Raw genomic sequence first — 27,181 nt, 5'->3', positions numbered from 1 at the left:
ACTCACCTTAATCCACTTGCTCGCGCAGCCCGGCTTCTCTTCTGTCTTCATCTTTGCTGTGCACAGGCAAAGGACCTTTGATGACGTCACTGAACTCATCACATGGTCCATCACATGATCCATCACCATGGTGATGGATCATGTGATGGACCATGTGATGAGTGCAGTGACTTCATCAAAGGTCCTATTCCTCAAAGAAGACAGAAGAGAAGCCTGGCAGCGCGAGCAAGTGGATTAAGGTGAGTTTAATTATTTTTTTATTTTTTCAACCCCTCCAGCCCTATTGTACTATGCATTCTGTATTGAGAATGCTATTATTTTCCCTTATAACCATGTTATAAGGGAAAATAATACAGTCTACACAACACCGAACCCAAATCCGAACTTCTGTGAAAAAGTTCGGATTTGGGTACCAAACATGCCGATTTTTCTCACGCGCGTGCAAAATGCATTACAATGTTTTGCACTCGCGCGAAAAAATCTCGCCTGTTCCCGCATTGCACCCGCATCTTTTTCCGCAACGCCCGTGTGAAACCAGCCTAAGGGCAACTCCCTGCCTGCTGCCCGACTAATTGACTAAATGAGACTGTATTTCAGCCTGTGATCCAATCTCAAGGCAAACTCTCCCTCTCACTTCCGCCCAGGGTCATGTCAGCATCTTTCTTCTTACTCCTTTGTGTTTTTTCCCCAGAGACATGTGCAGTAAAATGCCGCTGGGTGCTGTTCACTGGATAAGTCCAAAGCGAACCTGAAAAGCTTCAGGTTTTATTGTGGAAGAATTTTTGTGAAATTTGTAATGAACCTGGTCCGTAACAAACTGGTTTGCTCATCCTTATTATATTTTAGTTAAAGTGACCTCTCTGGTTCAAAAAGAAAAGCTCATATTAACTGAGGAATGACCAGAAGACATACCTGGTGCCTTCCTTTTCATCTTTTCAGCTGCAGATTCACCAATTCCCTGGCTACTCATCTGTCATCCAAGATAGCATATTGTGCATTGGTAGTCCAAGACACTTCTTGCTTGACCAGCGCCACGCTTGTCACATCACGTGAGGTGCTGGCCAATCTGAGGACAGCAAGAACAGTCTTGGATTTGCAAATGCACATATGCATTGTGAGTTTTCTTCTTGGATTGGATCATTTGGAGAGTCACTTTAATTTCTTCCTTGAACCTATCAACAAACAGGGTAGTTTATAGATTAATTTGTGTTCTAATAACAGTGAGCATGAATATCCAGGCAAGAGAAGATCATTAGCTTATGCATTATTATTACTATTATTATTATTATTATTATTATTATTATTATTATTATTATTATTATCATTATTTATTAATATAACACACAGGCATTTCTATGGTTGTAGGAATCTCTGGTTTGGCAAAATAGCTGGTGTTTATTTTAACGGTGTAATGTGTTTTGGGATGAATTGAAGTAGTTTAAAAAAAAAAAAATGCCCCAATTAGAGAAGACTGAATTTCTTAAAATTTGTTTCAGGTCTGATTCCCCCATATTCTTAAAAACAAAAATAATCCAGTTATGAAAATCAAGTATGTGCCTAAAAGTTGGTCCAGATGTTTGGTTCACTAAATACACTCTTTCAAAGACATTTCAATGGCTTTTGATGACTTTCATAAAGAGATAACACACTACACTGGCTCACAGAGACTGATTAAGAATGGATGCATCTGTATAACACTCTCTTTTTCATTTCTGAGAGCACCTAGTGTGCTGAGTATTGTAGGCCAGGCAATGCTCCTATGTTTTTTTGGGAAAGATATTGAAATTAGCTTTACTAAGTCTATCTGTTGCCAGATGTGCTAATTTTCATAATTTTTTCCCCAGAAATCAGGATCATGGACTGACATACAATACTCCTCATACATACTCGGCACCCTCTATAAGGAGAAATTGTACCCGAAACAAGGGCTCTCAGACAGGCAAGCAAAGTTTTCTGTTTCTTTTTTAAAGGAGACTAGCTTGAATGTCTCTTTTCCAGAGAAGTATTATGTGAGGATGCAAGCACAGCAAAAGATAAAGCTCATTATTAAAAAAAAAAAGAAAAAAGAAAAAACACAGATTGAATAGTTTGAGGCTAACATCAAAACCTTAATGGAAAAGATAGGGGAAATTGATTTATGAAGCACAAGGAGGTACAGTATGTATAAATAAACTAGAGAAGAACAAATCAATTCTATCAATTTGAAATTCATCCTAAATGCGCCAAAAAAAAAAAAAAAAAATGGTACCCACCCAGCGCCCTCTCACCATCACAAGGCCTCTCAATTAGAAACAAGAAAGAGATGGCATTCGGCTATCGCCGCAATTCCCATAGAAATTAATAGAGCTGCTGCATGCATAGCTCAACCAGTCACTCCGTTCATTTCAAGGAACTGCAGAGGTTACAGAGTCCCTGTTATTGTAATCGGTGGTAGTCCCAGTAGTAAGGCCCTCACCAGGGACGTAACTACCATAGCAGCAGACCATGCGACTGCTATGGGGCCCAGAGCAAGAGGGGGCTCAGTCTTAGTTGGGATTATCTCCTCTCCTACTGGAGGTGAAAACTTGGTCAGGATTCTACCATTTAAAGGAACAACTTTTAGCAAATGAGGCAGTGGAAAATTGGCTCAAGGGTCTTTGAAAAGGGTTTAGGCAGAAACCCTTCTGTCCTGATTGGCCTGTTTTATCCTTTCTATGGGGCCGTTACTTCTCTACGTATGGCACTGGCCCTCACCAATCTAATAGTTATTCCTCTATCCTGCGGATAGGAAATAACAATGTAACCTAACCTTAACCATGAATTGACACTGTTTCTCTGCAAGAACAGGTGAAGTGATTTGTATGTGATTCACGTGAACTTGCAGCGAACCTTTAGGCCCCTTTCACACTAGCGAGTCCCATGCATCAGACTAACGGCTTGTTCACACGACCGTTGCCCCTACGTGCCTGTGCTGTGGACCGCAAATTGCGGTCCGCAATGCATGGGCAGTGGCCGTGGGGCTGCCGCATGCAGATCGCGACCCCATCCACTTGAATGAGGCCCGTGATCTGTCCGTTCCGCAAAAATATAGAGCAAGTTCTATCTTTTTGCGGTGCGGAGGCACGGAACGGAACCCCAGGAAGCACTCAGTAGCACTTCCGTGGGGTTTCGTTCTGTGCTTCCGTTCTGGTGCCCCATGTATTGCGGACCCGCCGTATGTGGGACGCAATATGGCAACGGAGGGGAAACGGGGTCGTGTGAACAAGTGTGTGTCAGGGAGAGCACCAGTCCTGACCTCCCAGCACTGACCGGGTCGCATAGCATTATTTTGATTTATGATGCTATGTAACCCTTACAGTTCTGGGATTTATTGGATAACACTGACATATTGCTGTCAGTTTTATACAATACATTCCAGAACTGTAAGGGTTACCGTACATAGCATCATAAATCAATATAATACTATGCAACCCCATCAGTGCTGGGAAGTCAGGACGGGAGTTGCTGCATACTCACACTCCGGAGTGTAGAACTTGCTCGTCTGAAAGGGGCCTTAGGCCTCTTTCACATGGGTGTCCTGGATTTGCTCCGGATGCGTCGCGTGTGCATTGCGGGAAAACCGCGCGAGTAGGCATGCAATTGCAGTCAGTTTTGACTGCGATTGCGTTCCGATCTTTAGTTTTTTCCACGCGAGTGCGAGAAAAAACTGGATGCGGTACCCGGACCCGAACCCGGACTTCTTCACTGAAGTTCGGGTTTGGGTTAGGTGTTCTATTCATTTTATTATTTTCCTTCATAACATGGTTATAAAGGAAAATAATAGCATTCTTAATACAGAATGCTTACTAAAATGTGAATTGAGGGGTTAAAAAACAAAAAAAAAATTAACTCACCTCATCCAATTGATCGCGCAGCTGGCATCGTCCTCTTGCTTCTTCTTTCAGGACCTGCAAAAGGACCTTTGATGACGTAATCGCATTTACCACGTGGTGAGAGCGGTGATGTCAGCGCAGGTCCTGCTCAATGAAGATAGAAATCTTCTATCTTCATTCAGCATGTGAAAACCCAGCTGTATAGTTCAAAATATAAATCTTTATAAATGTAAATCTTTATAAATGTTAATATTATAATCATAATATATCATATTACCTAGTACATATCAATATGAGTCTATAGAATGAATAACTTGCTGCAGAGCTTTTCATATAGGAACACAGGGGGAGCGATCAATGTAATGAATTGTGACAGGGAATTAGACATTTCTAAATGTCATCCTGCATTCAGCAGCACAGGGATTCGCAGGCTGTTTTACTTGATTTGTATTTATTACAGATAAAACGTTATTTGTGGTATATGTCAATTGTACAATATGGACAAAATATCCAAGTGACTACTGTGTTACGTGTCTAGCTAAGAAACGGTGTGCCAAAAACAGCATCTGAACCTCTGCTAATGTCCAGACTAATTGAGACGGTCATTTATTTCCTCAGTTAAAATAACCTGAAAACATCTAATCAATCATTTACACAAACCTTTCATTGAGACTTCACTGCACTGAATGCATCACAATAAATAAGGTTAATATATAATGTATATAAACGCTCAAAATAGAATCCAGAAACGAGTTGCATTTTTGTTATTTAACTTTGTATTTTTTTTTATCTGAACACGGTACCACTCTTTTCAATGGCAGTATTAACATTATTCGACTACAGTTGTGGTTTCTCACTCGATGAACTGGCATGAAGGGGAAAGGATGGGGGAATTGCAGGGGGAGACATTTGTTTTGCACAGAGCACATGCGACTTGCCAGAACCGCAAGGGCGACACGTGAGGTGCACGGTGGGATGATGAGGGGGAATAGTAATACAGTTCATCGGTTTACTCACGGTTAGCAGAAAGCCTCCCTGGGCCGGCAGCACAGTGATGAGGAAGACAGCACAAAACCTTCCAGGGCACACTCTGTGGTAGGGGAGCACCAGCCTAGATCGAGGTTGAGGTGCCCTTGATGACGGCGGTGTTTAGGGTGCTTGTGGCGGCTGGGTCCCTTGGTGGTATTTGTCGTGACGCCAGTACCGTTTATGGTGGTACAACCAGTTGCAGTGGTAGTATTGAAGAATGAGGTAGACAGTGGTAGGATACAACTCACAACTTTTACTGTAGCTGGTTTTAGTTGCAGCATAAACATCAAGACAGAATACAGTCTCTGGGTATATAAAGGAATTCTGTTGATCCACTGTTAATAGGTTTTGGCTAGGTCCTGACTCAGGCTGTGGTTCAGTATAATTCTTACTTGTAGGTGACTTTGCTTCCGGTCCCTTTTAAATCCAGTGTAGTTTGGTGAGGTTGCTCGTGGCTAGAGAATCCTTCACCTAGACTCCCAAAGGTCTTTGCTGCCTGGGTAGTGGCTATTATCCTTTGGTTTAAGTCATTTTTCTACTTTGTCCCTTCTAGGACTAGACTTCACTCCTGAGCAGATTAGTGCTTCATCTGCACACTCACTAACTGGCATAAAACTGAACACAGATTAGACCTGAACTGGGTTAGATATCCCAGAGTGGTGCTTTCCCCATCTAGTGGTGGGCTGTATAAAGCACACTTGACCAGCCTATGAACAGGGATACAACAGATGTAGCAATGAAAAATGGCACGCAATACAGCAATGACAATAAAGCAATACATTTGCAGTTCCCACGTGTCCTGAGTGGGACGCTGCATACTCCCATGGTAAAACGTGTGTCGACCTCGACACATTTTTGACTTGATGTTGTGTCTTCCTGTAAGATAATATAGTTCAAATAGCCTAAGCTACTAGACTCCCGTTTCTATTCGATTAAAACGTAACGTTTATTTCTTTTATTAAAGATAATACGAAACAGGAGAAAAAAGAAACTACTTTTAAAATTAAAGGTGCTGTATGGATTCAAGCGTCAGAAATTAGGGTTACTTCACCCATATATCCTGCCTCCTTTTTATGCGTCCATTTTGCTTTCTATTTGCTTTTGCCAGCAATATTTTGTTTATCTAAGTGTATCGCATATTGGAGGATCACCTATCAGGTCGCTTTCAGAGAAGTCACTTTCCGTATATCATTTGGTGCAACTCACTGCCGCTGGAGTGTCTAAGTATGGTGAGTCTGCAGACACTCCCCACTAAGACACTTTATCCAACATGCACCTAATTTAAAAACCGAAGTATGGCTCCCTCTATACTTCGGTTTTTAAATTAGGTGCATGTTGGATAAAGTGTCTTAGTGGGGAGTGTCTGCAGACTCACTATACTTAGACACTCCAGCGGCAGTGAGTTGCACCAAATGATATACAGAAAGTGACTTCTCTGAAAGCGACCTGATAGGTGATCCTCCAATATGCGATACACTTAGATATACAAATTATTGCTGGCAAAAGCAAATAGAAAGCAAAATGGACGCATAAAAAGGAGGCAGGATATATGGGTGAAGTAACCCTAATTTCTGCCGCTTGAATCCATACAGCACCTTTAATTTTAAAAGTAGTTACTTTTTTCTCCTGTTTCGTATTATCTTTAATAAAAGAAATAAACGTTACGTTTTAATCGACTAGAAACGGGAATCTAGTAGCTTAGGCTATTTGAACTATATTATTTGTAAAATATCCCGGGTCTAAAGGGTCTATGAAATATTCCTGTAAGATATAAGAGAAGGGAAAGCATGCATGCATGCATAGGAATAACACCATAACCCCATTCTTGTACTCCTTGTATCTGAAAGTAATATGGGTTAGGCAAACATATCTCATGCAACAACAAAATGTGACAAAAGGTGACAACAGGGTTGTAATTTTTCCTCTGAAGACTGGTGATGTAATGGGAAAACCAGGATAGTCCATAATGAGGTGAAAAAAGGGGAAAAAACAAAAATAACATCTCAGGAGGCTCACAGGGTATGAGTCCGTTCCCTGGACACAGGAAAATGTCAAAATAGCATATCACGAAGGCTCAGGTGCGTGAAAGTCTATCTCCGGGTGCAGGCTTGAATGTTGCAAAACAGGTGTAAGGTAAGTAGTCCCTAAAAAGCCCCTTAAGGAAAAAAAAACATAATAGACGTAGGTCAGTCTCTTTCTAAAACTCTGGAACTCCAGACGATGTAAGGATGCACTCAAAGATGAAACGGCAGGGCTGAAAGTTGTCTTCTCGGCTGCTGGTGCAGGAAATCCCTCTAACAGGCAGGTGGTTGTCCTCTTGTAATCCTGTCGGATCTATGAAGCGGCTGAGACTCTACAGGCCTTATTTCAAGGGAACTTGGTGTTTCCTAAGCTGTAGTATATACTTCTCGAGATAGCTCTTCCGGTTGAAGTGCGGTTGTGTTGGTCTTGGCAGGCACTAAGATATTGAGCCATGAAGTAAAGAACCATTGTAAAGTATCAGAGTCTAATAACGTTTTTCCAAAAGACTGTATTGGTCCTTCTGAATCAGATGAATTTACCGGCTCTGGGTCTACGAAATGAGTTTCCTCTTGAACAGCTTCTTCTTGAAGAGTTTTTTCTTGAGTATCTTCCTTGAGACACAACATAAGGCGATTTCGATGCACTACACGTGATTTGTCCTCTTGGGTAATCTCATAAGTATTAGTCTCTGGATTGAGAATAGCAGTCATGGTGTAAGGTTCTCTCTCCCATTTGCTATCTAATTTGCTGGTACGATGGTTGTTTTTTAACCACACACGGTCACCAATTTTGAGAGGTTCTTCTTTGGCAGATTGGTTATAATCTTTTTGTTGCTTTTCGTGAGCATGTTCCATGCGATGTTGAACAATTTCTTGTGCATCAATTAAACATCTTTGGTGCTCACTCACCCAATCAGTTTTTAGTAGAGGGCTGATTGCATCAGGCACTTGTACGCCCAAAGTATGATTGGCAGGTAGTGTACCTTGTCGGCCAAACATAAGATAGGAAGGTGTATACCCAGTAGAACAGTGAATAGTGTTATTGTAGGTGTACATCAATTGAGGCAGTAGAGTAGGCCAATCACTTCTTATAGCAGGTGGTACCGCTCTTAACATCTCAATTAAAGTTTGGTTCATTTTTTCGCAAAGCACATTCCCTTGGGGATGGTAGGCTGTGGTAATGATTTTCTGGCAATTGTGAAGTGTACACAGTTCTTTGAAGAGTTGCGACTCAAAGGCCGATCCCTGATCTGTAAGGATTCTTTCTGGGCATCCATACGGCAACAAGAAATGTTTCCAGAAGGCTTCTGCAGTTGTTTTAGCGGTCAAGTCATTGACGGGTACGGCTACAACAAATTTAGTATAATGATCAATGATGGTCATAGCGTATGTGTAACCTGAGCGACTTGGTTCCAGCTTCACATGGTCAATTGCAACTATTTATAGCGGTGTTCGGCTTACAATGGGATGTAAGGGTGCTTTTTGGTCATGTTTTTCATTTCATTTCAACAGCACAGGTGGAACACTCTCGACACCACTTTTCAATGTCTCCTCTCATCCTGATCCAGTAGAATCTTCTACGGATGGTGGCTTCTGTTTTCTGCACACCAAAGTGTCCTGATTGATCATGGTACATCTCAAGAATTATTCTTGCATCTCGGCGCGGTATTAAGATTTGATACAGACTATCCCAGGTAATTGGATCTAAAGTCCTTCTTAATAGTAGGCCCTTCTGCAGAAAGAGGTGTTTTCTGTGTCTCCATAGTTTTGACAATTCTGGATCAGCATTCCTCCTGCAGATTGTTTCTGGTGTTTTTCCGCTGGTCAAGAAATCTTGCAATTCACCCAACACTCTGCTTTCATTTTGCAGCTTGATCCATCTTTCTTTGTCCACTTGAAATTTTGGATCCACTTTTTGTTGAAGGTTAAGGACCTTTTTCCCTTTGATTGTGATAATGTCTTGGTGGTCAAAATCTTTGTAGAAGGATGGCATCTTCTTGTGTAGTAGGGTCTTCTTGCGTCGGCAGACGGGATAATGCATCCGCATATTCATTTGCTTTTCCTGTTCTGTATTTCACTGTGAAATTGTAGTTAGCAAGGCGTGAGGCCCATCTTTGTTATAATGCTCCCAACTTGGCGGTGTTAAGATGCGCTAGCGGGTTGTTATCTGTGAAGGCCACGAATGGTGTTGCGGCAAGGTAATCTTTAAATTTCTCTGTAATAGCCCACACGAGTGCGAGGAATTCCAATTTGAAGGAACTATAGTTTTGGTTGTTTCTTTCAGTACCTCTAAGAGATCTACTAGCATAGGAATTGACTCTTTCTTTACCTTCTTGTATTTGTGACAAGACAGCTCCCAGGCCTTTCTTACTGGCATCTGTGTAAAGATGAAATGACTGTTGGTAATCTGGATAGCCTAAGATTGGTGGCTCAGTTAACTTCTTCTTCAGGAGCTGGAAGGCAATTTCTCTTTCGGTGTTCCATTCAACTGGTATTGGAGATTTATGATACCTTTTAGGATGTCCTCTCAGAAGTTCTAATATTGGCTCTGCAATTTGGGCAAAATGAGGAATAAAGCGTCTGTAGTATCCTGCGAAACTGAGAACTTCTCACTTCTTTCACCGTAGTAGGAGTAGGCCAATTTCGGACTGCGGCTATCTTCTCTGGATCCGGTTTAACACCTTCAGAGTTGACAATATGCCCTAAGTATTTGACTTCTGGCTTCAGTAGATAACACTTAGATAGTTTGACTTTGAGTCCATGCTTAATGAGGACTTGAAAAACTTCGGCCAGATGTTTCAAGTGATCTTCATAAGATTTGGAGTAGATGATGACATCGTCTAAGTATAACAGGACGGTTTAAAAAATTTTGTGGCCCAGACAACGCTCCATTAATCTTTGAAAAGTTCCGGGCGCATTGCAAAGTCCAAAAGGCATGCAGTTGAACTCAAATAGGCCCATAGGAGTGGTAAATGCAGTCTTCTCACGATCTTCAGGTGCCATTGGTACTTGCCAGTATCCACTGGTTAAATCAAGATTAGAGTTAAGCGGACACCTGGATGTTCGGGTTCGACGGGTTCGGCCGAACTTCGGAAAAAAGTTTGAGTTCGGGACCCGAACCTGACCCGAACTTGACCCCGAACCCGAACCCCATTGAAGTCAATGGGGACCCAAACTTTTGAACACTAAAATGGCTGTAAAAATGTCATGGAAAGGGCTAGAGGGCTGCAAATGGCGTCAAACTGTGGTTAAGAGCATGGCAAGTGCTCTGCAAACAAATGTGGATAGGGAAATGACTTTAAATAACATAAAATACGTAAAGATAAAAAATAATAATCTTGATCTAGGAGGACCAGGTCCATATGGAGTAGGAGGTTGAAGAGGCGGTGGATGTGGCGGTGTAGGTGGAAGCGGCGGTGGAGGAGGAGGTAAACTACACTGGTTTTTGGTTTTAAATTTTATTTTTAAAATTAGGGTATACCCCAAAACATTGGGAAATATAACCTTTGATAACTCCCTACAGTCATGCTAAACACACGTTCAGACAATACACTGGCTGCAGGGCAGGCCAGCACCTCCAAGGGGTAAAGGGCAAGCTCAGGCCATATGCCCAATTTGGAGACCCAGAAGTTGCAGGGGCTGACCCCTGTCAGTCAGTTCGTGTAGGCGTGTGCACACTTACTGCCCCACCATGTCGCACGTCCCCGTGATGTTCACGATCCAATTTGATATCTGCTCTATCAACTTTCGATGTTCTTTTATGCGCCTACCATGGTGATCATGTGTGGCAGGGAATCAGGGTTCCAGGCCAGAGAGGGAGCGTAAGAAAGAGAGATCACATCCAAGGGAGGATTCATTTTTTCAAATTTAAAATTAGAGTTAAAATATGGGAGAAATTATTAAAGCATAAAAGTGTGACAACTTTTCAAAGTTTAAGCATTGAATGTAAGGATCTGGTGCGCATTAATTACTGAATAATTTATTAAATTTTATTCCCTGTCACCTATGCATAGCAGGTGTTTATTGACGTCTAAAATTGTATAATGTCAACCCAAGAATGTAACAGAAAAATTATTGAAATTTATTAAGCTGTCAACTAGGTAGAGGAGGGGTATATTACACCCAAAAATTGGTGAATTTCACCCAAAAATGTAACTGACAATTTTTTATATTTTTTTCCGGTCTACTAGGTATAGGAGTAGTACATCACACCCAAAAATTGGTGAATTTCACCAGAATATATAACTGACAATTTTTTTTTTAACCTGTCTACTAGGTATAGCAGTGGTACTATATACCCAAAAATTTGTTTATTTCGCCAGAAAATGTAACTGAAATTTTTTTTCTTTTTACTGTTCCAATAGGTGTAGCAGTGGTACTATACACACCAAAATTGGTGAATTTTACCCGAAAAAGTAAATGACAATTATTTTTTTTGGTTTGTTTAACCTGTCTACTAGGTATAGCAGTGGTATTATACACCCAACAATTTGTTAATTTCACAATAAAATGTAACTGACAATTTTTTTATTTTTTTACCGGTCTACTAGGTATAGCAGTGGTACTATACACCCAAAAATTGGTGAATTTCTCCAGAAAATGTTAATGACAAAGTAGTAAAATGATATAAAATAAAACACGTACAAAAAAATAAAATGGATTTATGAGGTGGAGTTCCATATGGAGTAGGAGTTTGAGGAGGTGGTGGACGTAGCGGAGTAGGTGGAAGCAGCGGTGGAGGAGGACGAGATAGCCAACAAAGTAGATAGCGCTGCAGTATAACAATGGCTGCTTAGTGCCGGTAAACATGTCTATTCTGCACAAGGTACGAACAAGTCCTGAGGGATCCATGCCTGGTTCATTTTAATGAACATGAGTTTGTCCACATTGGCTGTGGACAGGCGGCTGCGCTTGTCTGTGATGACGCCCCCTACCGTGATAAACACACGTTCAGATAATACACTGGCTGTAGCACCTTCAAGGAGGCGTAAAGGGCAAGCTCAGGCCATGTGCCCAATTTGGAGACCCAGAAGTTGAAGGGGGCAGACCCGTCATTCAGTTCGTGTAGGCGTGTGCACACATACTGCTCCACCATGTTGGTGAAATGCTACCTCCTGCTAAGACGTTCCATATCAGCTGGTGGTGCTGGTTGTTGTGGTGTGCTGACAAAGCTTTTCCACATTTCGGCCATGCTAACCCTGCCTTCTGAGGTGCTGGCGGTGCCCCAGCTGCGTTGGCGACCTCTTCCTCCTCCTCTGCCTTCGCCTTGTGCTTCCACTGTGCCCCCGCTGTCAGGTGGGAATGCCACCAGCAGCGCGTCAACCAACGTGTGCTTGTACTCGCGCATCTTACGATCACGCTCCAGTGACGGAATTAAGGACGGTACGTTGTCCTTGTAACGGGGATCCAGCAGCGTGGCCACCCAGTAATCAGCACAAGTTAGAATGTGGGCAACTCGGCGGTCATTGCGGAAACACAGAAGCATGTAATCGCTCATGTGTGCCAGGCTGCCCAGAGGCAACAAAAAGCTGTCCTCTGTGGGAGGTGTATCGTCTGTGTCCTCTGTATCCCCCCATCCACGCACCAGTGATGGCCATGAGCTGGTCTGGGTGCCACCCTGCTGTGAACATGGTTCCTCCTCCTGCATCTCCTCCTCCTCATCCTCCACCTCCTCATCCTCCAGAACTGTGCCCTGGCTGGACAATCGTGTACCTTGGGTTTGTGGGTGCAGGAACCCACCCTCGGAGACACTTGGGAATGACTGGCCGGAAACCCTACGAAATTATCCCTCTTCCTCCTCCTCCTCCTGTGCCACATCCTCTTCCATCATCGCCAGGAGCATTTTTTCAAAGAGGCATAGAAGTGGGATAGTAATGCTGAGAACTGCGTTATCGGCACTGGCCATGTTGGTGGAGTATTCGAAACAGCGCAACAAGGAACACAGGTCTCGCATAGAGGCCCAGTCAATGGTGGTGAAGTGGTACTGTTCTGCCGAGCGACTCACCCGTGCGTGTTGCAGCTGAAACTCCACTATCGCCTGCTGCTGCTCGCACAGTCTGGCCAGCATGTGCAAGGTGGATTTCCAACTTGTGGGCACGTCGCATATGAGGCGGTGAGCGGGAATGCCGAAGTTACGCTGCAGCGCTGACAGGCGATCAGCAGCAGGGTGAAAACGCAGAAAGCGCGCAGAGACGGCCCACACTTTATGCAGCAGCTGTCATGAACCGGCAGGACAGATAGTGAATCCTCTGGACCAGAGAGGCGATTGCACGGGTAGTACTAGAGGACTGGTTCTAAGCAGTTACTGGTCTTCACCAGAGCCTGCCGCAAGGCGGGGTGGATTTTCCGCGGCGGTAACTACCAGGTCGTGTCCCCTAGTAACAACTCGACCTCTCTGGCAGCTGATAAGGCGTGGTACACAGGGAGAAGGTAAGAGCGAAGTCGGACGTAGCAGCGGTCAGGGCAGGCGGCAAAGGTTCAAAGGCGAGTGGACGGTAGCAACGGGTACGGCAACAGGTAAGGCAAACTAACATAGCAGGGAACGCTTTCTCTGAGGCACAAGGCACAAAGATCCGGCAGAAAGCTGTGGGAGGAGAAGGTATAAATGGGCAGTGCACAGGTGCAGCCTAATTAAGTCAGCACTGCCTCTCACAACCTTAACCCTTAATAACCCCTTTGGACCAGGCACTAATCACTGGTGCACTGGTCCTTTGAATCTAAGAGTCCCGGCGCGCGTGCGCCCTAGAGAGCGAGGACGCACACGCCGAGACGCTGGAGTGCTGCCTGGGGGCATACGCTGTGAGCGCTTCGAGGCCAGCAGGGGACCCGGAGCGCTCAGCGTAACAGCAGCTCTGACATATCGGGGTAATTTTTAAGGAATTTCTGCACCACCAAATTCAGCACATAGGCAAGGGATGTGCGTCAAACCTGTAGTCCCAGAGCTGCTACGAGATTTCACCCATTATCGCACACCACCAGGCCGGGCTTGAGCCTGACTGGCACAAACTACTCATCGGTCTGTTGTTCAAAGCCCGTCCACAGCTCCTGCGCGGTGTGGGGTTTGTCCCCCAAACAGATAAGTTGTAAAACTGCCTGCTGTCGTTTACCCCTGGCTGTGCTGAAGTTGGTGGTAAAGGTGTTACGCTGACCGGATGAGGAGCTTCCAGAGGATGAGGAAGCAGAGTAGGAGGAGGAAGCAACAGGAGGCAAACTGAAGCGCCCTGCAATCCTCGGTGGTGGAAGGACATGCACCAAACAGCTATCCGCCTCAGGCCCAGCCGCCACTGCATTTACCCAGTGTGCTGTTATGGAGATATAATGGCCCTGACTGTGCTTACTGGTCCATGTATCCGTAGTCAGGTGCACCTTGCCACAGATGTCGTTGCGCAGTGCACACCTGATTTTGTCCCCTACTTGGTTGTGAAGGGAAGGGATGGCTCGCCTTGAAAAGTAGTGGCGGCTGGGCACGACGTACTGTGGGACAGCCACCGCCATAAGGCCTTTAAATCTATCCATCTCCACCAGATGGAATAACAGCATTTCAAAGGCAAGTAGTTTAGAAATGCTGGTATTTAGGGCTAGGGATCGCGGGTGGGTAGGGGGGTACTTCCTCTTCCTCTCCAGTGTTTGGGATATGGAGAGCTGAACGCTTCCGTGGGACATTGTGGAGATGCTTGGTGACCCATGTGTTGGTGTTGCTGGCATATCCTCTGTTTGCGTGGTGCCAGGTGGCACTGTCACTCCAGAGGTGGATGAAGAGGCCGCGACTGCAGCAGAAGAGGAAGCAGGAGGAGCCAGGTTTTTGAGGTGTCTACTCCACTGCAGCTCGTGCTTTGCACTTAAATGCCTGGTCATGCAGGTTGTGCTCAGGTTGAGAACGTTTAATGCCTCGCTTCAGGCTCTGATTGCACAGCGTGCAAACCACTCGTGTCTTGTAGTCAGCACATTGTCTGAAGAACTGCCACACCAGGGAACTCCTTGGATCTGGCTTTGGTGTGCTCAGTCCCTTGCTGCGGTGGGCAGTAGGAGGCATACTGTCTAGAGGATGGCCGCTCCGCTTTTGCACCCTGCTCCCTCTTCTGCTGTGCTGGTGGCTCTTTGTGACCACCGCCTCTTCCTCCAAACTACATAGGTCACTCGCATGACCTTGATTCCATGTGGGGTCGAGGACCTCATCGTCCTTTACATCATCTTCCACCCAGTCTTCACCCCTGCCTTCCTTGTCGGTCTGCACACTTTCGAAAGCCCCAGCAGTTGGCACCTGTGTTTCGTCATCATCCGAGACGTGCTGCGATGGTCCTCCCATGTACTCATCTTGAAAGATAAGTGGTTGGGCATCGGTAAACTCAATCTCTTCCACTTCTGGGGCAGGGCTAGGTGGATGGCCCTGGGAAACCTTGCTAACAGAGTCATCAAAAAGCAGAGAAGACTGCTGCATGACTTGGGGCTCAGACTGATTGGCTGATTTGCAAGGGGGTGAGGTGAAAGACTGATGGACATCGGCTGCAGGTGCCAACTGTGGTCTTTCAGCAGTAGACTGGGTGGGAGACAATGTGAAGGAACTGGATCTACTGTCAGCAACCCAATCTACTATCGCCTGTACTTGTTCAGGCCTCACCATTCGTAGAGCAGCATTAGGCCCTACCAAATACCGCTGCAGGTTTTGTCGCCTACTCGCACCTGAGGAAGGGGTTTCACTTGTGCGTGTAGCTGGAACAGATTGACCACGTACTTTCCCTGCAACAGGAGCTCCACCAGCAGCACCACGACCTGGGGCACGTCCCTTATTTGACGCTCTCCTCATATTTTTCAAATTTAGGATCTTGCCCTAAGTGGGTGTTTAATTAATAGTAGAATAGAACGACAGTATGTAAAGGGTGTATCTCACACGGCCTGAACCAGTGTAGGCCTGAATTCAATATTGGTGCACCAAATGGCGGTATTTCAAATGCCTGAATCAAACACCTGTATGTAGAGGGTGTATCTCAGACAGCCTGAACCAGTGTAGGCCTGAATTAAAGATTTCTTTGCACAAAAATGGCTGTTTATCAAATGGCTGTATTTCAAATGCCTGAATCCAACCCCTGTATGTAGAGGGTGTATCTCACACGTCCTGAACCAGTATAGGCCTGAATTAAATATTTCTTTGCACAAAATGGCTGTATTTAAAATGGCTGTATTTCAAATGCCTGAATCAAACCACTGTATGTAGAGGGTGTATCTTACAGGGCCTGAACCAGTGTAGGCCTAAATTAAATATTTCTTTGCCCAAAATGGCTGTATTTCAAATGGCTGTATTTTAAATGCCTGAAACAAACCCCTATATGTAGAGGGAGTATCTTACAGGGCATGAACCAGTGTAGGCCTGAATTCAATATTGGTGCACCAAATGGCGGTATTTCAAATGCCTGAATCCAACCCCTGTATGTAGAGGGTGTATCTCACAGGGCCTGAACCAGTGTTGGCCTAAATTAAATATTTCTTTGCCCAAAATGGCTGTATTTGAAATGGCTGTATTTAAAATGCCTGATTCAAACCCCTGTATGTAGAGGGTGTATCTCACAGGGACTGAACCAGTGTAGGCCTGAATTCAATATTGGTGCACCAAATGGCGGTATTTAAAATCTCGGAATCTAACTCAAATGTATTAAGGGTATCTCACAATGACATCTGCATCAAAGGCTGCCAACTACATTTTTTGTGCCCAAACGAGTGTTTGGTTAACAATTGAATTTGACAGCAGTATATAAGCCTGTAATTTCACACGTGCTGATGCTGCAAGTCCTGAAAATACAGTTTTTTGTCAAAAAAGTGTGTTTTTAAAACCCCAGTGTATTTCTAGCTTAAATTGCACACTGACTAATCCAGATGTTGTACATTGTAGATTGCCAAAAAAGTGTTTTTTTTTGGTAACAGAATGTGAAAGCAGTATATATATATATATTAAACTTGAATTTAACACTTGCAGATCAGGAAAATACTGTTTTTTGAAAAAAAAAAGTGTGTTTTTCAAACCCCAGAAAATGATGGGTGTATTTATAGCTTAAATTGCACACTGACTAATCCAGATGTTGTAGATTGCCCAAAAAAAATGGTGATTTGCAATTTCCCAAAAGATCAGATACAGTGCTGGTGCACTGAGCATGCATAAAATGGTCGCTGCCCACCTAACTAACAGAATTATAAACTTTTTTTTGGTCAATGGCCTCAGGGCAGGGTAAAACGATAGTGCCCTGCACCCACACAACTATTTCTAGGTAGATCGCTGAGTTAGATTCTCTCCTATTCTCTCCCTGAAATCACAAGTCCAGCAACATCCTCTCCCTACACTAGTAACAGCAGAGTGACGTGCAGCGTTACTTGACTCCAGCTTAAAAAGAGGCTAGGTCACATGCTGCTCTGGCCAATCACAGCCATGCCATTAGTAGGCATGGCTGTGATGGCTTCTAAGGTCAGACAGTTAACCACTTGTTGTTTGGCTGCTCTGCAGCCTTTCAAAAAGCGCCAAGAAAGCGCCGAACACCGAACCCAAACTTTTACTGAAATGTTTGGGTCCGGGGTCCAAAAATCCTAAAGTTCGGTACGAACCCGAACTTTACAGTTCGGTTTCGCTCAACCCTACTCTAGACCTTTCTGTGACATTTTTAGAGCCATTTTAGTGCTCAAAAGTTCGGGTCCCCATTGACTTCAATGGGGTTCGGGGTCAAGTTCTTGTCCCGAACTCAAACTTTTTTGTGAAGTTCGGCCAAACCCGTCGAACCCAAACATCCAGGTGTCCGCTCAACTCTAGTTATAACTGAAAAAAACTATTATTTCAAAAATAATATAAATAAATTTGCTCTATGGCAATTTTTGAAGGTATTCCTGCAGATCCATTAACTCTTCCAGGTCCTTCTTATGCATGCTTTCAAATTGATGCAGCTTTGACGTGGCTTTCTGCAGCTTTGACGTGGCTTTCTGCATCTGGTCTCGTATTGCCCTCACCGCTTTCAGGTGATCCTCCTCCATTTTTTAAATAAAATAAAAAATATATATTTTTATTAGGCCTCTTTCAGGCGGGCATTGCGGGAAAATATGCGGGTGCGTTACGGGAACACCCGCGATTTTTCCGCGCGAGTGCAAAACATTGTAATGCATTTTGCACTCGCGTGAGAAAAATCGCGCATGTTTGGTACCCAAACCCAAACTTTTTCAGAGAAGTTCGGGCTTGGAATCGGTGTTCTGTAGATTGTTTTATTTTCCCTTATAACATGGTTATAAGGGAAAATAATAGCATTCTGAATACAGAATGCATAGTAAAATAGTGCTGGAGGGGTTAAAAAAAAAATAAAAAAATTTAACTCACCTTAATCCATTTGCTGGCGCTGACGGCATCTCGTCTGTCTCCTTCTTTGCTGAACAGGACCTGTGGTGAGCATTCATTCCAGGACCTGTGGTGACGTCACTCCGGTCATCACATGATCTATCACATGACCCATCACCATGGTAAAAGATCATGTGATGGATCATGTGATGACCGGAGTGACGTCACCACAGGTCCTGGAATGAATGCTCACCACAGGTCCTGTTCAGCAAAGAAGGAGACAGACGAGATGCCGGCAGCGTGAGCAAGTGGATTAAGGTGAGTTAAGTTATTTTTCTTTTTTTTAACCCCTCCAGTGCTATTTTACTATGCATTCTGTATTCAGAATGCTATTATTTTCCCTTATAACCATGTTATAAGGGAAAATAATAATGATCGGGTCTCCATCCCGATCGTCTCCTAGCAACCGTGCGTGAAATTCACACCGCATCCGCACTTGCTTGCGGATGCTTGGAATTTCACGCAACCCCATTCACTTCTATGGGGCATGCATTGCCTGAAAAACGCAGAATATAGAGCATGCTGCGATTTTCACACAACGCACAAGTGATGCGTGAAAATCACCGCTCATGTGAACAGCCCCATAGAAATGAATGGGTCGGTATTCAGTGCGGGTGCAATGCGTTCAACTCACGCATCGCATCCGCGCGGAATACTCGCCCGTGAGAAAGGGGCCTTACTGTTAGGAAAAAATAAAATTTGTTACAATTAGGAATTCAAGTCAATTATTGCATTTTGTGGAGTATTTGGTTTAGCGCTGACGATTTACATCTAAATTGTTATGTATACGATATTTACTATAATTATATATTGTTATTTAGTGACAGTTTAGTAGAGTATAATACGTTTTTGGTTATTTTTAATATTAGTTTTTGTAGATAATAGAGTGCAGTGCTGTCGTTTTATATTACTGTAGTTTGTGTTGTCCTATCATTGTTGGCCCTTTTATATTCTTCATGACCTGCTATATAATAGTATGGACCCGGTAATTACTATCTATTACAAAAAAAAATTAAATTGAAATTTAGAATATTAATTATTTCCCTTTTTTGTCAAGAAGTACAATGTGTAAAGAGAAAATGTAACTATGCCCGTGATAAGTAAAAGCGTTTTAAAGTTATTAGCACATAAAGTGAAACATGTCAGATTATTTTTTTTTTTTTTACCTGACATGAAGGTAAAAACGGGCCTGGGGTAGAGAGGGTTAATGTTTCTGAATATGGCCTTTTGAGGGTCCTGGTTCTTCTCCAACATTGCCCACATCAGGTGGGGTAGTGGCGAGCACATTCTGGGAGGGGCCCGTCTGCTCATCCTCCTCCTCCTATGTGGATACCACCACCACGTCTAAATCAGACCGGGAAACCCGGCGCCGCACGGTTGGAACAGGAACCCCTGTAATCACACAACGTTCAAAATAAGACAAACAGCTCTGAACTCATAACAAATGCTAATGAAAGGGGTTGTCTGGGTTCAGAGCTGAACCCGTACATACCCTTATTTTCACCCAGGCGGCCCCCCTGAAGCTAGCATCGGAGCATCTCGTGCTCCGAAGCGCTCCCTTGCCCTGTGCTAGATCGCGCAGGGGAAGGGCTCTTTTGTTTATCATAACACACTGCAGGGCGGAAGCTTCAGTGATGTCACCGGCTCTGATGGGCGGGCTTTAGCGCTGCCCTAGCCGTTTTACTGGCTAGGGCAGCACTAAAGCCCGCCCATCAGTGCCGGTGATGTCACCAGGCTTTGTGGCAGCCCCATGGAGAGCCCCGATACGTCATCGAAACTCCTATAAATGTGATTTAGCGCAGGGCAAAGGAGAGCATTGGAGCATGAACTGATCCAATGCTCATGTCAGGGGGGCTGCCGGGGTGAAAATGGGGATATGTCCAGGTTCAGCTCTGAACCCGGAAAACTCCTTTAAGGCTAGTTTCACACTAGCGGCATGGACCTCCAGAACAGCCTGCTCAGCCTGTCAGATCAGTCCTGCCGCTAGTGTATGTGTGGACCAGGACTACCGCTCCAGCCGCATTGACTATCATGGGAGCAGGACAGAGTTCCAGGGCCGGAACGACAAACCATGCCCAGATGCGGCCAGAATAAAACTACGACATGTCGGCATAGTTTGCAGAGTGCCGGCCCTGGAACTCCACCCCCTCTCATGATAGACAATGGGGCCAGAGCAGAAGTACAGGGCCAAATGTACACTAGCATCAGGACGGATCCTCCAGGCTGTTCACCCACCGGAACAGCCTGGCGGAGGTCCATGCCACTAGTGAGAAACTAGCCTAAGTGGGGGATGTATGTATTGTAATAATGGACGGGACCTTTTACTGTAATACAGAATGATGATTGCTGTTTATGTATATACACACACACACGTATATTTATCATTATGTGTGTTTGCAAAGTACGAAATCAGCCGTTTACATCATACATCACTACCGCGCTGTGTGGATAAATATATATATATATATATATATATATATACACTCTCAGCGAGGTAGAGATGTATGAGGTAAATGGATGATTTTCTACGTGTCACACCAGGTAATAACTAAGTAATGGTTTGTAACAGGTGTATATATACAGTACAGATTGTTGGCGATAGAAAAAAATATAAAAATTGTACCTGGGTATACTGTCTTACTGAGCTCTGTGATCCAGTCAGGGTGCCTCCTCTTCAGGTCTGACCATTTTTTTTATTATGGCCAGATCAGTGTGGGTGCGGTAAAACTTATTTTCTAGAAGATCCTTGACCCCCTTGGAAATATTCTGCTTCTCCACCTATTTTCGTCTATCATACCCCTTCTTCAACATTCGCTGCAGAATAAAGATGCAAGCATATAATTGAAAATGTTTTAAATACACGTATTAAGAATAAATGTCCTCAACAACACAGCAAAAATTATTTTATGGTCAGAAGGGAAAATATTAGATTTAATGTTACCGTTATAAGATCAGATTATATTCCTATTGTATTTGTATGGTGCTTGAGCAATCGTATATTGGCCTGCTGAGTTGAGATCTACGGTACCTGTCTAGTGAAGTGACAGTACGTTATGGGGTGTACAGCTGGTTCGCCTCCCCATGGTGCACCCTGGGTAAAGCTAAATGAACCAGCAATTACTGGCGGTCAAACAAAAATAAATTCTACAGACCAACAAGACATGAACAGTAATCTATAGACTATGTGTGTCTGTGTATGTGTGTATGTGTGTATGTGTGTGTGGTATATATTGTGTGGTATATAGTGTGTGGCAGGAAAACGAATGTGCATGTGCTTGATATTTCTTTGCTGTGTTTACATACATACATACATACATACATACATGCTACAGACAAAGTGCTGTGATGACAAAACAATACTTATTTCAACAATCATGAATATCTAATCAGACTTGAAAAAAGATTAATGCATTGCGCAAATATATTTGCATATTAGTTAAGATTTGCGCACTCACAAATATTTTATAACACTCTTGATTATTAAACAAATATTGCTCAAACATGCATAAAAAAATTTAATCAAATACAGTGGTGTACTTACAGTTATCAGGAGTTCCTCCTTTTTTTCGCTGAATCTGTTGGCCACCATTTTCAAATCTTCCAACTTTTGTAATGTTTGAAAAACATTGTCACGCATGCTAAGCCCCGCCCATAATACGCACGAAAATGAGCATAACACGAATATCACGATAGTGATAGCAAATACGCAAATCCGAGAATATTTAACGAATATATGTCGAATATTTTATCAAATATTCGAGAATTATCGCAAATTCGAATATTACCCCCGCCGCTCATCTCTTCCTCAACGTCGCGAAAATTGTTGGCAACCATCTTTTCTAATCGCATCCAATTCCGGTCTGGTGGAAACAGTTGCTGTAGTAGGTTGAGCTTATTTTGCGCATGCGTGTACGTGAAAAATTATATTGCCGGTATTTTGCAAATCGCTAATTCAAATAATACATCTGGTATATCACTGTTCATGTTGTGGGACTATTCGTGAACTTCTAGTAATAATTTTTTGGCTGCAAATATGAGCTGAAGGTTTTTCAGGTTCGCCTGCCATTAAAATGAATGGGACCCGACGCAAACTTACGGTTCGCGAACATTGGATTGCGTTCGTGCGAACGCGAACCGTCCCGGCAGATGTTCGTCCATCACTACTATCAAACCCCTTAATCAGTATTTGGTGGAACCAGGTATATCACAGGCCTCAATCAATATTTGGTGGAAGCACGTATATCAAGCCCCTTAATCAGTATTTTGTGGAAACAGCTATATAGAACCCCTTAATCAATATTTAGTTGAAGCAGGAATATTGCACCCCTCAATCAGTATTTTGTGGAAGCAGGTATATTGCACCCCTCAATCAGTATTTTGTGGAAGCAGGTATATAAAAAACCCTTAATCAGTATTTTGTGGAAGCAGGTACATTGCACCCCTCAATCTGTATTTTGTGGAAGCAGGTGTATCGCAGGCCTCAATCAGTATTTGGTGGAAGCTGGTATATCAAACCCCTCAATCAGTATTTTGTGGAAGCAGGTATATAGAACCCCTTAATCAATATTTGGTAGAAGCAGGTATATCGCACCCCTCAATCTGTATTTTGTGGAAGCAGGTACATATATCAAACCTCTTAGTCAGTATGTTATGGAAGCAGATATATCACACCCCTCAATCAGTATTTTTTTGAAGCAGGCATATTGCACCCTTCAATCAGTATTTTGTGGAAACAGGGATATAGAACCCCTTAATCAATATTTTGTTGAAGCAGGTCCATCGCACCCCTTAATCAGTATTTTGTGGAAGCAGGTATATAAAAACCTTTTAATCAGTATTTTGTGGAAGCAGGTATATCGCACCCCTCAATCTGTATTTTGTGGAAGCAGGTATATAGAACCCCTTAATCAATATTTGGTAGAAGCAGGTATATCTCACCTCTCAATCAGTATTTTGTGGAAGCAGGTATATCACAGGCCTCAATCAATATTTAGTGGAAGCAGGTATATCAAACCCATTAATCAGTATTTTGTGGAAGCAGGTATATTGCACCCCTCAATCAGTTTTATTTGGGGGAACATGTATATCACACCCATTGCAAATAGTTGTTCCAATAGCGCTTGTCCCTCTATATACCTGCGATATTGCAGCAGAACCGCACACAACTGCTGCACAATACAAATGCACTATATACTTTCCATGTAAGAAAGCATATTATAAGTATATCACAAACCCTTCAGTATATCACACCTATCGATAGCACACCTATACCAGTCCTTAAAAGAACTTTTGTGACCCTATTAGCTAGCATTTGGCGTCCCTAACAGTCTGTCCCTGCTCCACAAAGCAACCTCTCCCTACACTGGCAAAACACAGAATGTAAATTGGCTGCCAGATCGGGTTCTGTTATAGGGTGGGGGTGTGTCCATGTGATGAAATGTCTTGTCCCACCTGATGTGTGTGTCATGGGTCAAAGTTTGGCGCATTGCAGAAAAATATGGCACCGGTGGACATCGCCATATGTCCGCATGTTCGGCGAATTGCAAATGCGCAAAGTTTTCCGCAAAACGACTGCCTGGTGAACCGGAAGGCCATCTCTACTCCTAAACACCAACTAGTGGTGGCTGCAGGTAGCCAGCATGATTTGATTTAACTCCATGTCCATGCAGGGGACTTTGAGCTTTGTATCATAAAACTATTCAAAGATATCGTAAAAAAATCCATTTGCCCAGAAACCTGTAACATTTTAGAATAATAAAACAAAGTGGCGGACATTCAGGTGTACAGTCATTTCAAAGAGTAACATACCATAATCTTATTCTATGTTAATTTCTATGGCTGTAGATTTTCAAGATAAAACAACAAATGGTAAGACAGCTGCTCTAAACAGATGTGTTAGCACTATCTCTACTCCTCACACTTGCTGTATAGTAAGCATAAGTACCCTGCTAGGTAGTGAATGGATAATTAATAAGCAGTCACACTCACTACGTACTTGTATGTTATTTTGGAACACGCTTAGAGTCATTGATAGGTAACACTTGGTACTCCTAATACACGTCACAGATTCACAGATCTGCCAGGTGCTATTTGTGCATGCAATAAATCTGACAAATGGGCAAAGATAGTATTAGCACCATGAGATGTGACTAGCACGTTATTTCTAAGTGCTAATCACAAATTCTGCAATTTTAATGCCATCAACTTAAATTCGGAATTTAACTCGACAGAAGTACGACTAATTCTGAAATTCATTCTGTTCAGTTCTATTATTATAGATCAAGAAACTTTTTAATTGGATGTTTACATCACCGGTGACCCATGCTTGTCACTTTATACTTATTGCCATTATTTAGTCACTTTATAAAGTCTTTCCATCTCCATTTAGTCATTTGATACTCTGCGTCACTTTTGCATTTTAATTTACTTAAAATGGTAATGACATTTGAAATTTACAGTATCTACTAGTGTTGAGCATGTAAGCCGTGTACCTGGGTGTGCTCCCCAGGATACAGAGAAGTTACGAACGAAGAAAGCAACTCCGACACCAGCTCTTGCAAAACAAACTTTACTTTACTGCAGAGTGATATCAAACATAACACCACAAGCAAAGAGCAGAAAGTAAATTTACATACAGCAGACCCTTGTGCTGCACAGCATGGCGCCCCCTAATGCTTGCTGGGGAATACAATTACTATAATTTTTGGTGCAAATACCACTGCCTCGCCATACCTGTTTTTACCCTAAAGGCGGGAACAATTCTGTGGGATGCAAGGTACGGGTTAGCCCGCGGTGCAGCACAAAAGCTTACAATCCTACTGAACTATAATTCCTTAACCCTTTCCCACAACTGGTTCTGTGGCACATGCTGGTACTACTCCCGATGAACACTGAACTGGATGAAATTTACGATGAAGTTGGTTTGTGATCTCCGGTGCGGACAATGGGCCAGATTTATCATGACTCTGACAGCTCACTCCACTTTCATATATGGCTAAAGTCAGTTTTAGCCAAGTCAGATTTATGATCAGCCCTTTTAGACTGTAATAAATGTTGTTTGATGGTAGCAGTTTATCTGTCAGTAAGCAGCTTTACAAAAGTCGCACGTCTTTACAAAAAAGTCGCATGTTCTATTAAAAAGTCTCATAAGATAAGCATGGTCCTCATTAGAGTGAAATTGCACATTTTTTTGCGACTTTTTAAATAGTCCCAATAGTAAATCTGTCTAGAGATTCATTTACATAGGAAAACACACCCACTTTCAGAAAACTGGCAAGCATAGTGCAGAACAGAAGAAAGTCGCAAATTTGTGCGCAGTTTTAGCGATTGCGCAAAAATTTGCAACTTTTTCACTCCATTATTCTGACTTGAGCTAATGATAAATCTGGACCAATGTCTTTTAATTAGTAAATCCTTATGGCGAATAGTCCACAATCCTGGCGGCCAGCCTTAAACAATAACCCTAACTAACTAGTAACATAGTAACAAGTAACATAGTACATAAGGCCGAAAAAAGACATTTGTCCATCCAGTTCGGCCTGTCATCCTGCAAGTTGATCCAGAGGAAGGCAAAAAAATAAAACTGAGGTAGAAGCCAATTTTCCCCACTTTAGGGGAATAAAAAATTATTTCCCGACTCCAATCAGGCAATCAGAATAACTCCCTGGATCAACGACCCCTCTCTAGTAGCTATAGCCTGTAATATTATTACACTCCAGAAATACATCCAGGCCCCTCTTTAATTCCTTTATTGTACTCACCATCACCACCTCCTCAGGCAGAGTTCCATAGTCTCACTATGTGACGGACTGAACCGTCACTGGGGCTGCTGGAGGAGCCTGAGGGCTAGCCTCCTTCCTACAGACTATGGACCGAGAACAATGGAGACCCCCTCCGACCTTTTGGGGTTACAAGGAATTATGAACCCTGATTTATGTGTGTAATTTATATGCCACATATTTCCTATGGCCCATTAAAAAAGCATGGTGTGGATTCAGCAACACAAAAAGGGTTAACTCTACACTGAGACTCACACTGATTGTGTTAGTGATGGGATTAAGATAGTTGATTATAATAGCAGCCGACTCCTATAATACACTCAGGAGATAATCCCATCACATGTGTCTCCTCGTCCCCTATTCATTCATTATGGAGGGGGTGAAGATATCTGTTTGCATGTTAATTGTTGATTGCGTCAAAGACAATGCCAGTGTGTTTGTGAATTGCGTCACAGACAATACCATTGTGTTTGTTGAATAGGGTTAGTTTTGTGTTTAAACTGTACAGGATTGGCTGCTATGTCATGTCCTCAGTATGTCATGTGTATATAAGTCAATGGTGTGTGTTCAATAAAGAGTTCCTGTTTTACCCTTCATCATGTTGAGGCTGGTGTTTGGGTAACTGATCGACACTGGGGATTGCTATACGCTGAAGATTTGCTATACTCCCCTGGCCATACTATTAGCTCTTGTAAGAGCTGTTCCTGCTCTCTGGATTTAGGAGAGGTTCACCCACTGGAGCCTGGAGCCTTGTCATAGGTCCAGGGTGGGTAGGAGACGGTGAGACCTCAACCAAGCTCGGCGGTTCGTGGGGTCTGCAGCGCTTACAGTGTCAAGTCGAGTGCTTGGAGTCCTCTGGAAGCACTAGGAGCATCATTCGACTGAGGTACCCGGTCTGGGTGCCAGGAGATCCGTTACACACTTCTCTCACCGTAAAGAATCCTCTTCTATGTTTGTTTACAAACCTTCTTTCCTCCAGACGCAGAGGATGTCACCTCGTCACAGTCCTGGGGATAAATAGATGATGGGATAGATCTCTGTACTGACCCCTGATATATTTATACATAGTAATTAGATCTCCCCTCAGTCGTCTTTTTTCTAAAGTGAATAACCCTAATTTTGATAATCTTTCAGGGTACT

The sequence above is a fragment of the Bufo bufo genome, chromosome 1 (genome assembly GCF_905171765.1).
Source record: "Bufo bufo chromosome 1, aBufBuf1.1, whole genome shotgun sequence".
Classification (NCBI taxonomy): Eukaryota; Metazoa; Chordata; class Amphibia; order Anura; family Bufonidae; genus Bufo; species Bufo bufo.
The sequence above is the reverse complement of the archived record's forward strand: the minus strand, read 5'-3'. Positions refer to the sequence as shown.